Raw genomic sequence first — 10,760 nt, forward strand, 5'->3', positions numbered from 1 at the left:
TGCGAACCAGAAATTCTAAGTAAGGAATTCTGTTGACCCGAGGGAAGGTGTTAGGCACCCTCGAATCCCGTGGTTCTAGCACGGTCGCTTAAATTGTTATAAAGGCTAAATATCTGATTTAAATACATGTTATGACTTACGTGCTTTTATTAAACTTAAAACCGCTTTTATTATTATCACTTATTTTTATAGAATTGCAACGTCGTGAAAATGCATCTCGAACCACGTCACAATCAATGCGCCCGTGATCGTCAACACATTTTGACTTTGTTGAGATTTGGATTTGGGTCACATCAATGTGCACCCGAATTTAAGAATATAATTTACTTAAACCGTGCCTGAAGAGTCTAGCGCGTTATTATTTGGTGAAAGGCCGTGAGATTCACTAAACGGCCTAGCCTGAATTCTAAAATATTTATTATGATCAATTATTGAGGCCCCGCAATTTGCATTTTTATTTGGCGAGGCTCGTCTCATTATTTTAAAAGGGTATCCTACAGTGACTATATTTCTATTATTTTGTTTCCAGAGATAGAAGAAAGAAAAATGTATGCTAATTGAAGTATATGCTTTGGCCTAAACCAGACTCCTATCAATTTCTGATTAATTACTTATAAAGTGAAAAGACGTCATGCCTTACGAAAATGCTTTGGTCGAACAAAGAGATTACACATGAGGTTGATGAAATGCAATACTTAAATCCGAACAACATCCTTAAGCCGAATTCAAACCAAATCGCTTAACAGGATTAAGGGAGTTTCTTATTAAAAGATGTAGCTGATGATGTTCAAAACTAGTCCTATAAACTGCCTAAAGGAATCGAAACTGTATTATATTTGGCTAGATTTAACAGCCATTTGCCCCTACCTATTCAAGCATGCTAAAAAAAATGAATCTAAGTTTAACAATTGTATAAGTAGTATCACATTCCATGGACTGTATTTACATCCTGTATGCTACTAGACGAATCAAATATTGCAGTTTCAGATTAACATAAACTTTACTTAAGTACAGACTTACTAATGTATTCTCTATTAGCTATAAACTGAAATTTACACAACTTTACAACATTTATGAAAAGGCAGTCAGTAAATAACAGGCGATTGTAACTCCTTCAAATCTTTCTATTCATGCTTTTCAATGTTACAATCAGCTACACCAATGTGAGACTTGAGATGTGTACCTGGAAATACTGAAAAATGCAAAGGAGAAGAGGAAGAAGATGGGGGAATCAGCAGCAGCAAGAAACAGAATTAACAGTAGCAGCAGGACAGGATAGCAGCAAACAAAGCAACACAGCAAGAACAGGCTCGAGTGCAGAAATGCAACTATGGCCGATAGAAAGAAGTAGCCAAATGACAGCAACACCCAGTGGAGTAGAATCAGAACTCCAGGCAGACCAAACCAGTAGTAAACCAATGAAAACACTCGACTAGTAGACACAACTGGAACTTCAAAGAATCAGAATTGATTGAACAAGTTGAACAACTGAAACCCAAATAATAATAGGAAGAAACAGTTTCTGATTGTTGATTGTATACTTTCTATCTCTTAACCTCTCTCTATCTGTGTTTTCCTAAAATCAGTTCTATCCTTTTTCAATCCTCTCAGTCTAGGTATCCCTCTATGTCTGTATGTCCCTATTATCAGATCTCCCTTTTCTTTTTCTTCCTCCTTTTCCTCACAATGTGTGTATTCCCCTCCTCTAATTTTTTTTTTTTTGTCTTTTTCTTTTATCAGATGTCCCCTCCTTTATAAGCCTTAACACTATCCCTTTTAACAGCCTGTTTTAGAATATCACAGTACCCTCCCATGTGCCTTCACATTTTCAGATTCCAATTAGTTATTTAAGTATTAACCCCCATCAACATTCCCTGGCAGACTTAACTTTTAAAAGGTTTAATACTTTTAAACTAAAGCAAGGTATGGGCAGTAGAATATATCTGACAGCATATGCTGTCAAAACATTTTTAACTCAAAAACCAGGCTGTGCACAATGCACATGCTGTGCACAAGTGCACATGCCATCAACTCAGATTTCAATTACAGATCAAGCCTTAGGTTTCTGAAATCATATTAACAACTATAAGTAACTGAACTTGGTTCCTAATTGATTCAGGCAAATGTTCAACAGAAGCAAATCGATTTATTTTGTTCAGGCAGTTGAAACTAATTGACGACACATGTCGACTCGACTATATTAGCATTAACATACACAATCGTAGCCAAAAATCAGACATTTAAACAGTATCGATACATGATTCGAATTATACTGACTAAGCAGAAATGTACTCGAGGAGTCAACTAGTCAGTCCAAATTTGAAAATCAGCTACTTGCCCAACACTTACATACACACTATCAGAATAGGAGGGGGATTCAGACAAACACAGAGGTTCAGGTAAAGTGGACAAACAAATGTTGATAAAATTAAAACAAACATGAACCGACTTTTAAAACAAATCCCACGGACTAAAACAAGTAAAGGAAAGAAAGCAAACTCACCTTAAAACTCGAAAAATCAAAAGTTTGAACTCGGATTTGGACAGACTTTTCTTAAAGCTGAACGGACTTTAATCGAAGTGTTTGTCAGATGAGAAACACTTCGATTAAGGTCCATTAGACCTTAATCCTTCGGTTTGAACAAAACAACGGACCAGTGACGAGGAACCCTAAGGTTCAAAAACCAGATCCGGGATTCATGCTTCCCTGGTCAGATTCGGACCAAACCAAGTATGGTTTGGTCACGAGGGGGTCTGGGGAGTGTCTGGTATAAATTTAAGGCAGATCGGTGTAGATTAGGTTCCGACTCGAATCTTCAAATGAAGATTCGAGAAGGTGGGATATGATTCGAGGTGTGTGGTTGGTAGATTTGGGTTCAGGATGGCACGGGGGTTCTATGGTGTTAAGGGCGAGGTCACCGGCGTCCGTGCCGCTGGCTTTCATGGTGAAGGGTACAGGGGCGGCTAGGGTTTGAAGGGGACGGGTTTGGTGAAGACGAAGGCAGGGGTGTTGGCTAGGGGGCAGGGTATGGTAAAGGGTTTATATAGTTAGTGGGTGGGCGGATCTCAACCGTTAGATCAATCTAGATCTACGGTCTGGATCTGAGGGCTTAAGTGGAACGGTGTCGTTTTGAGGGTAAAGGGTTTGGGTTGGTCCGGGTGAAAACGGGTCGGGGCCATTAGTGGGTTATGGGAAATGTGATCTTGGCCGTTGATCAATCTGAGATCAACGGCCCAGATCAACCTGTATCAATACGACGTCGTTTGGACTCTCTGGGCATCAGCTGGACTGGACCGGGCAGGCCTGGTTTGGGTATTGTTTGTTTGGGCCAATTTTAATAAATTGGCCCAATCCGGAAGAAGAAGGGACCTTTTCTTATTTTTTTATATTTTTATTTCTTTTCCTTATTTATTTTAAAAACAAAACTAAGCAAAAATCAAATTAAAATTAAATACACACTCAATACAATTATTTGCACACACACTAAAAATATTTCAAAACAGGTAAAATCAAACAAAACAAAATCACGGACAAAGATGCCTGTTTTATGCCTTTCTATTTAACAACCATGTTACGGTTCAGATTATGCATGACACGTACCTTTTTTTGTATTTTGTTTTAATAAAGTAAAAATGGGCCAAAGTCATAAATAATTAATGAAGTGCCATAAAAAATCCGAAAATTGTACAACAGGATCAATTGTCGTTATTTTTTATTTCTTTTGGAGCGATTGTCCCATGAAACAAAAATCACGTGCTCACAGGTATGAATCCCAATCCAAATGTTCCCCAGTTCTCGGGAAGAGATACTAGTTGTATAATGCCTTGCAAAGATGAGCCCAAACCTTTGCCGGGTACAAAACCATTTTTCAACATTTCATAGGCTACCATGACTGATGCAGCGGTTATCTTTGGATTCGGAATGTATTTCCCCTCTGGAATTTTCTCTACCAACATTGTGTCGGAAACCTGGTAAACCCATGGTCCCTGGTCATCTTCTATTCCCTCGACCGGTACAATGGCACTGCTGTGAGCATTTAAACTGTCTTCCCCATGCACAACTATTTCTTGTTTATCCCATTCAAACTTGACCACCTGGTGTAGTGTTGATGGGACTGCTTTAGCAGCATGGATCCATGGTCGACCCAATAGTAAATTATAAGAAACAGCTATATCCAACACCTGAAACTCCATTGTGAATTCAACTGGCCCTATTGTCAGCTCCAGCACTATGTCGCCAAATGAATCTCTACTTTCACCGTCAAATCCCTGTACGCAAATACTATTCTTGTGGATTCTCTCCTCTTTTATTTTCAACTTGCTCAGAGTGGAGAGAGGGCAGATGTTTGCGCTTGACCCGTTGTCAACCAACACCTGGGTCACTACGGAGTTTTCACATTTCAAGGTGAGGTAAAGAGCTCTGTTGTGCTCAGTACCTTCCACAGGCAATTCGTCATCAGAAAATGTGATTCTGTTTGCCTCAAAGATTTTGTTGGCTATTTTTTCCAAGTGATTCACGGAGATTTTATCAGGAACGTGTGCCTCCTTCAAGATCTTCATTAAAGCTTGACGGTGCTCGTCCGAATGGATCAACAATGACAATAATAAAATTTGAGCGGGCGTCTTTTTCAATTGTTCCACGATAGAATAGTCGTGGAGCTTCATCTTTCTCAAGAATTCTTTCGCTTCTTCTTCAGTCACAACTTTCTTCATTGGTGTTGGATTATTTTTAGTTTTTCTTAACTCTTCGGGAGTAAAACATCTTCCCGAGCGAGTCAAGCCTTGCACCTCACAGACTTCTTCCTTGACTTCTTTTCCTTTGTACATTACTATCACCCGTTCGTAGTTCCATGGGATAGCTTTGTTGTTGATCACTGGTAACTGGGTTACTGGCTTGATAATAACCCGATCTACATGGGCTCCTTCCACGACTATGATGGGTTTGCTGGCGACCCCTGGTACAATCACTTTTTATCCTTCCTGCTTCGTAGCAACTTTGCTTGAAGATCCCTTCTCAACTACCACAGATGGCTCATCACCATTTTTGTTCTGCTTAGGTACCGACTTCTCCTCCGCTAACTGTTCATCTGGCTTGGCTTCATGAGACCGAATCATCATGACGGTTTATGACGGCTTCTTTGTTTCCCCATCAGCCCGTACTATTTCTATCATATTGGCCTCCTGATGGGCTGGCATTGGATTTCTGTTGATATTGGGAGCTTCGGGGGTTTGAACTTCAATTTTATTAGTATCAATCAGCTCTTGTATTGCATTTTTTAAATGCCAGCACTTTTCTGTATCATGGCCTGGTGTACTAGAACAATACTCACAGCTAACGGTGTAGTCCAGATTCTTTGGAGGAGGATTGGGCAGCTTGGATTGTATCGGCCTTAGCATATCTAGCTGTCTTAGCCTGTGGAACAGACTAGTGTAGGATTCTCCCAGTGGAGTGAAGGTTTTCTTTTTCTGCACCCTTTCACCCCTGAGTGCTTGATTAGGCCTGAAACCTGGTCCGGGATAGGTTCGCGGATAAGGGTAGGTACTTGGTATGACAGAAGCACGCCAATGAACGTAGGCAGGTGGCTGGTTGTATGCTTGCGCATGGTTGACGAAAAAATAAGGTTCCGACGGGTGATAGTAGTGTTGGGGTGAATTGTGGTGATAAGTTGGTTGGTGGGATCGATGTTGATTGTAGTAATGAGGTGATCCTCTGGATCCCGACCAAGTTCCTGAATCAACCATTGCCGCTTCCTCTCTTTTCTTCTTTCCAATCCCTCCTACTCCGCCTTGAATAGCTTGAGTAGTTGCCTTAATAGCCGAATAACTCATGATTTTATTCGTCTTGAGGCCTTCTTCCACCATACCTCCCATCTTCACTACTTCGTTGAATGATTTTCCTATCGCTGAAACCAAATGGGCATAGTAAGTTGGCTCCAAGGCTTGTAGGAAGTAATCTACCATCTCACTTTCCTTCATTGGAGGATCCACCCTTGTTGCCTGTTCCCTCCACCGGAAACTATACTCTCTAAAGCTTTCATTGTGCTTTTTCTCAAATTTTGTCAAGGATAGTCGATTTGGGATGATTTCCAGATTGTATTGGAAGTGACAAGCAAATTCCTGTGCCAGGTCATCCCAGGTGTACCATCTCCCATGGTCCGGCGGGTATACCACTCCAAAGCTAATCCGCTTAGACTTTGACTAAAGTAAGCCATTAATAATTCGTCTCTTCCCCCAGCTCCTCGCATCTTGCTGCAGAAACCCCTCAAGTGGGCTACTGGATCGCCGTGCCCGTTGTATAGGTCAAATTTAGGCATCTTGAAACCAACTGGTTATTGCACATTTGGGAACAAACATAAGTCCTTGTAGGCCACACTGACCTGCCCTCCTAACCCTCGCATGTCTCGGAACAATTGTTCTAAGCTTTTGACCTTCCTGAACATCTCTTCTTGTTCAGTATTTTTGACTGGTTTGTCAATTTCTGTTGGGAGGTCAAAACGGGGAGTGAATGAATGGATTTCGGAAGCTTTGAAAGTGGGCTCCGGGGGGTAGTATTGGTTGTCCTGGGCCTGGAATATAGGCTCACTAGGATATTTGTGGAATGTAGCTGGGGGAGGTGCCACAAAGACATGAGTTACTGGTGGAGGAGGGTATGGAGCTGGTTTAGGAGGTGGAGACTGCAGTGTATGAGAGGTGGTGCCTCGGTAGTGCTGGTAGATGGGGAAACTCGGGGATAGTTCAGTGGCAGGACTATCCTGAGTTTGGGTTAGTGATGGGGTGGAGGCAGAGTTAGCTGGGTAAGATGGGGGTGATTGCCCTGTGGACCAGGCCCGATACATCTCAGCCATTTGTTGCTTAAGTTTAAGCATCTCTTCTTTCATTTTACCGACGTCCATCTCCTCTATCTCAATAACTGTGTCGACATCCGGGATAGACATGCTTTCAGGTATCGGTCCTTTTGATCTGGTGTGATAATGATAATATGCCAGTATCTCTTAGAAAAACTAACTGCTTGAATTCTGGAAATGAGCAAACTTGTTAGTTTTGAGAGTTTAACACATATATAATTACACGTTGAGATGCAATGTTCCTAGACAAATAACCCTTTTCTATTATGCATTTGCTCGGCTGCTTGTGTCATCCCAGCTTTTCTTGATATTTCTTTTTATTGTCACTCACTCTTTATTTTATTCCTTCTTTTGATTGTGGTCGAATCTTATAGAGATTGCCTACGTATCATGTCCCCGCATGAATCAGACCTTGCGTAGTTCGGACGTAAAGCAATTGTCAACACTTTTATTTATTCTTGAAATAATACAAAGATGGAACAGACATTACATTTGAAAAACATTATAAGAAAATGGTTTAAAAACTCGACACAAACCCAAAACAAAAGACATAACTCTTAACAGCTCTGAACATGCTCCACTCCCCACTTTTGTTTTCAATCCTTGGATCATCTGCTCACGGTGGGGCTTGACCCGGCTGACCTCCTAGCGTACGATACATTCTTTCTAACTCCATTGACAGATGACGGTCAAAAATAGGTGCATGCTCTATAAACCTTTCATAATCCATCCCTTGGCAGTTCACATAACTTTGAGAGGTGTAAACCGCCAAATCATGGATTTGTGCCCTGAAATCTTGGAGACGTTGGTCTTGGTTTTGCAGTTGTTGTTGGCGAGTGGTGGCTATATCTCTTATACAGTCTTAGCGATCTAAAGCTGACTCTAATTGAGCTCGGAGTCTAGCCTGTTCGAGTCTTGCCTGTGCTCTTTCTCTGTCGGTGTCTGCGTGCTGATGTTCTCTATTATACCCTCTCGCTTCTTCCAATTGTGCATGGAGTTGAGCTTCTAAATGTATCCTATGGTCTTTCTCTTTCTTGAATTGTGCCCTGTCTTCTTCAGATTGCATTACTTGGCGTTCCTTATTAGATCTGGCCTCCTCGTTTAATTGTATGATTCTTTCTTTAGCTTTGCCTAACGCCCTTTCGGTTTTTGCCAAAATGGAATCATAATTTTGCATTTTTTCCAAAAGACTGGCGATAATATTTTGATCTTTCCAACTTCTCATTGGTGTTTCAGAAGCTTTCTTCATTTTTTGAAATTGAGCGTGAAGATTTTTATTTTCACAAACCAGACTCTTCCTTTCACCTTCTGCTTCTTGTGCTTGCAAGTCTTTCTCCAAATTGAGGTTCCTCAGACTTTCCTTTAAGGCATGAATAGTTGCTTTGTATCCCTTTTCCTTTTCTCCCCAAATCAATCGTTCTTGGATTTTATCGTTAAAGGTTTGAACATGGGGTCTTTTTATAGGCCTTCTTAGATCGGGTTCTGGTGCATCATCCATGCAGGATCGTTTCTCAAACCACCTTGCATATCCTAAATTTATCTCGCCCTTTGTAGTGTCTGGAACTTGAGTATCATCTTTCAAGTATCGACATCCATTCCACATCTGCTGAATTAAAGCCTCGGGAAGAGTGGCTTCGGGGTGTAACTCGATTACTTGCATACTCAAATCCTCATCATCAGGCACCACTTGGTATCTCCCTAGTTGTCTTAGAACTCTCTGTGGCGCATATGGCTAGACGCTTCTCAATCCCAATAGCAGCAAATAACTATTCAAGGTTGACATGTGTATCACGTCTCTTACCGGGAGCCATCCCAAAGTCCACTCAATTTGACTTGCCGTTAAAGATCTTAGATGAGATACCCAGGCTTCCATCCCTTCTGGAGACTTATAATCTTTTATTCTTTCTTCATAACTCTCGATAAAATTATCATTACTTAGACCATACTGCATGAACTTGGGCTGATGTTGGAGATGTTCAATCATCCACATTTGCAACAAAATTTTGCACCCTTCGAAGACTTTTGCCCCTGATTTACATAAAGTCAACGCCCGATAAATGTCTGAGAGAATGATCGGGGCAAGGGTGTGATTTTACTTGGTAGTGAGGACCTGTACGACTTTCGCTGTGCGAATATCAATTGTTCGTTCTTTGTTTGGGAAGACCATGATTCCCAGAAAAGCCACCATGAAAGCGAAGCGACGGTGAATCTGCCAGGTGTCTTTGTTCTGTTTGTTAGTAAGGCCCTTTTCATGAATTTCAAATCCGTCCGGCTTTCCGAACCTTGAATATAGGAAGTTGAAAGAACAATACCCGTTGATAACATTGCTTTTTCTGATTTGATTAGTGATGTTCAGAAGACCAAAGAATCGATGCACTGAGGGAGCCTTTGGGAATATTAGATTTTGATTTCTTAAATCTCCGTCAAAACCAGCATATCCAGCTATCTCTTCTAATGTAGGAGTAAGCTCGAAATCAGAGAAACGAAAGACATTGTGAATAAGGTCCCAAAAAGTTACTAACGCCGCAATCAATTCCTCACGCGGTTTAACTTTCATAATATCTGTGAGAGTTCCCAAATGCTTAACGACCCATTTCTGACCATCTTCTCCTAACTCATGCCACCATTTCTGAAGCCGAAATAGAAACTCATCTACATTTGTAAATGGTAGGTTTTGGGTGGTGCTCATTTTGCATCTGCGATTAATTTTAACAAAATCAAGACTCCTTTTGAAAACAGACACTCATAAAAAGAAAATCATTTTTTTATTTATTTAACAATTCTTCCTCCCTTTTTTTTCAAAATGTAAAACTATTTTTGGGAATTTTCTAAAACAGCCCATTTTATTTCTCGGCTCTCACAATGATTTTTTTTTCAATTAAGCCGGTCAACAAGCAAATCCGAGGCAAATGAATGCACAAGTAGCAAGTAGGATGCATCAGGATGGTCTTTTCATTTCGGGTTCACCTGTCCTAGACAGACCCAACCCCTATGTTGAGTCTCCAAGGTCAAATGTACATGATGCAAATAAACGTTCCTACTAGGGATCCGGTACGAGGCTGAGTTATTCTAAGTGAAAGATTTGAGGCAGATTGTTCTAGACCTGGCTTACCCAAACAGACAGCTTGAGCCGAAATGGGGGCAACGTACCGGGAGCACGAAAGTCTACTCGTCCTAGTTACTTGTCCCAACTTCGTCTTATTTGGTATGACTTCTAACAGAAAGGTGGGTCACGCGCACGTGTGCACCATAAATTCAGAAGACTCAGAAAGAAGGAGGGTTTCGTAGCAGTTTTATATACATAATTCAGATAATATTAAAGCGGTAAAAAGCAACATTTAGTACATTAAGCACAAATATGTGAAAAAATCAGATAACAAACAAAGCCAACTATAACAGTTATTTTAAGCTTGAATTCTTGAACCCTGAACCAGTGATTCTGGGTTTAATTCCCCAGCAGAGTCGCTAGAGCTGTCACACCTCTTTCTTTACTCAACATTCCGGAGGAGGGCGTAGTGTAAAGGGAGTTTTTCCAATTAAAGGACAATCGAAACGAGATTCTTTATTAATTTCAGAGTCGCCACTTGGGAATTTTATGGCGTCCCAAGTCACCGGTTTTAATCTCGAATCGAGGAAAATATGACTCTGTTTATCATTCTACAAACCAGAAATCTGAGTAAGGAATTCTGTTAATCCGGGAGAAGGTGTTAGGTATTCCCGAATTCCGTGGTTCTAGCACGGTCGCTTAACCATTTTTATACTTGGCCTAATTATCTTGATTTACTAAATACATTACTTCTTGTTGCATGATTTTGTTACCGCTTTTGGTTAGATTGTTTACAATTATAGACCTTCCTTGAAACGAATCACACGTACGTATATTCGCATTATATTTTTTTTTAAATGTAAAGAATC

This window comes from Nicotiana sylvestris, chromosome 11, assembly GCF_000393655.2.
Source record: "Nicotiana sylvestris chromosome 11, ASM39365v2, whole genome shotgun sequence".
Classification (NCBI taxonomy): domain Eukaryota; kingdom Viridiplantae; phylum Streptophyta; class Magnoliopsida; order Solanales; family Solanaceae; genus Nicotiana; species Nicotiana sylvestris.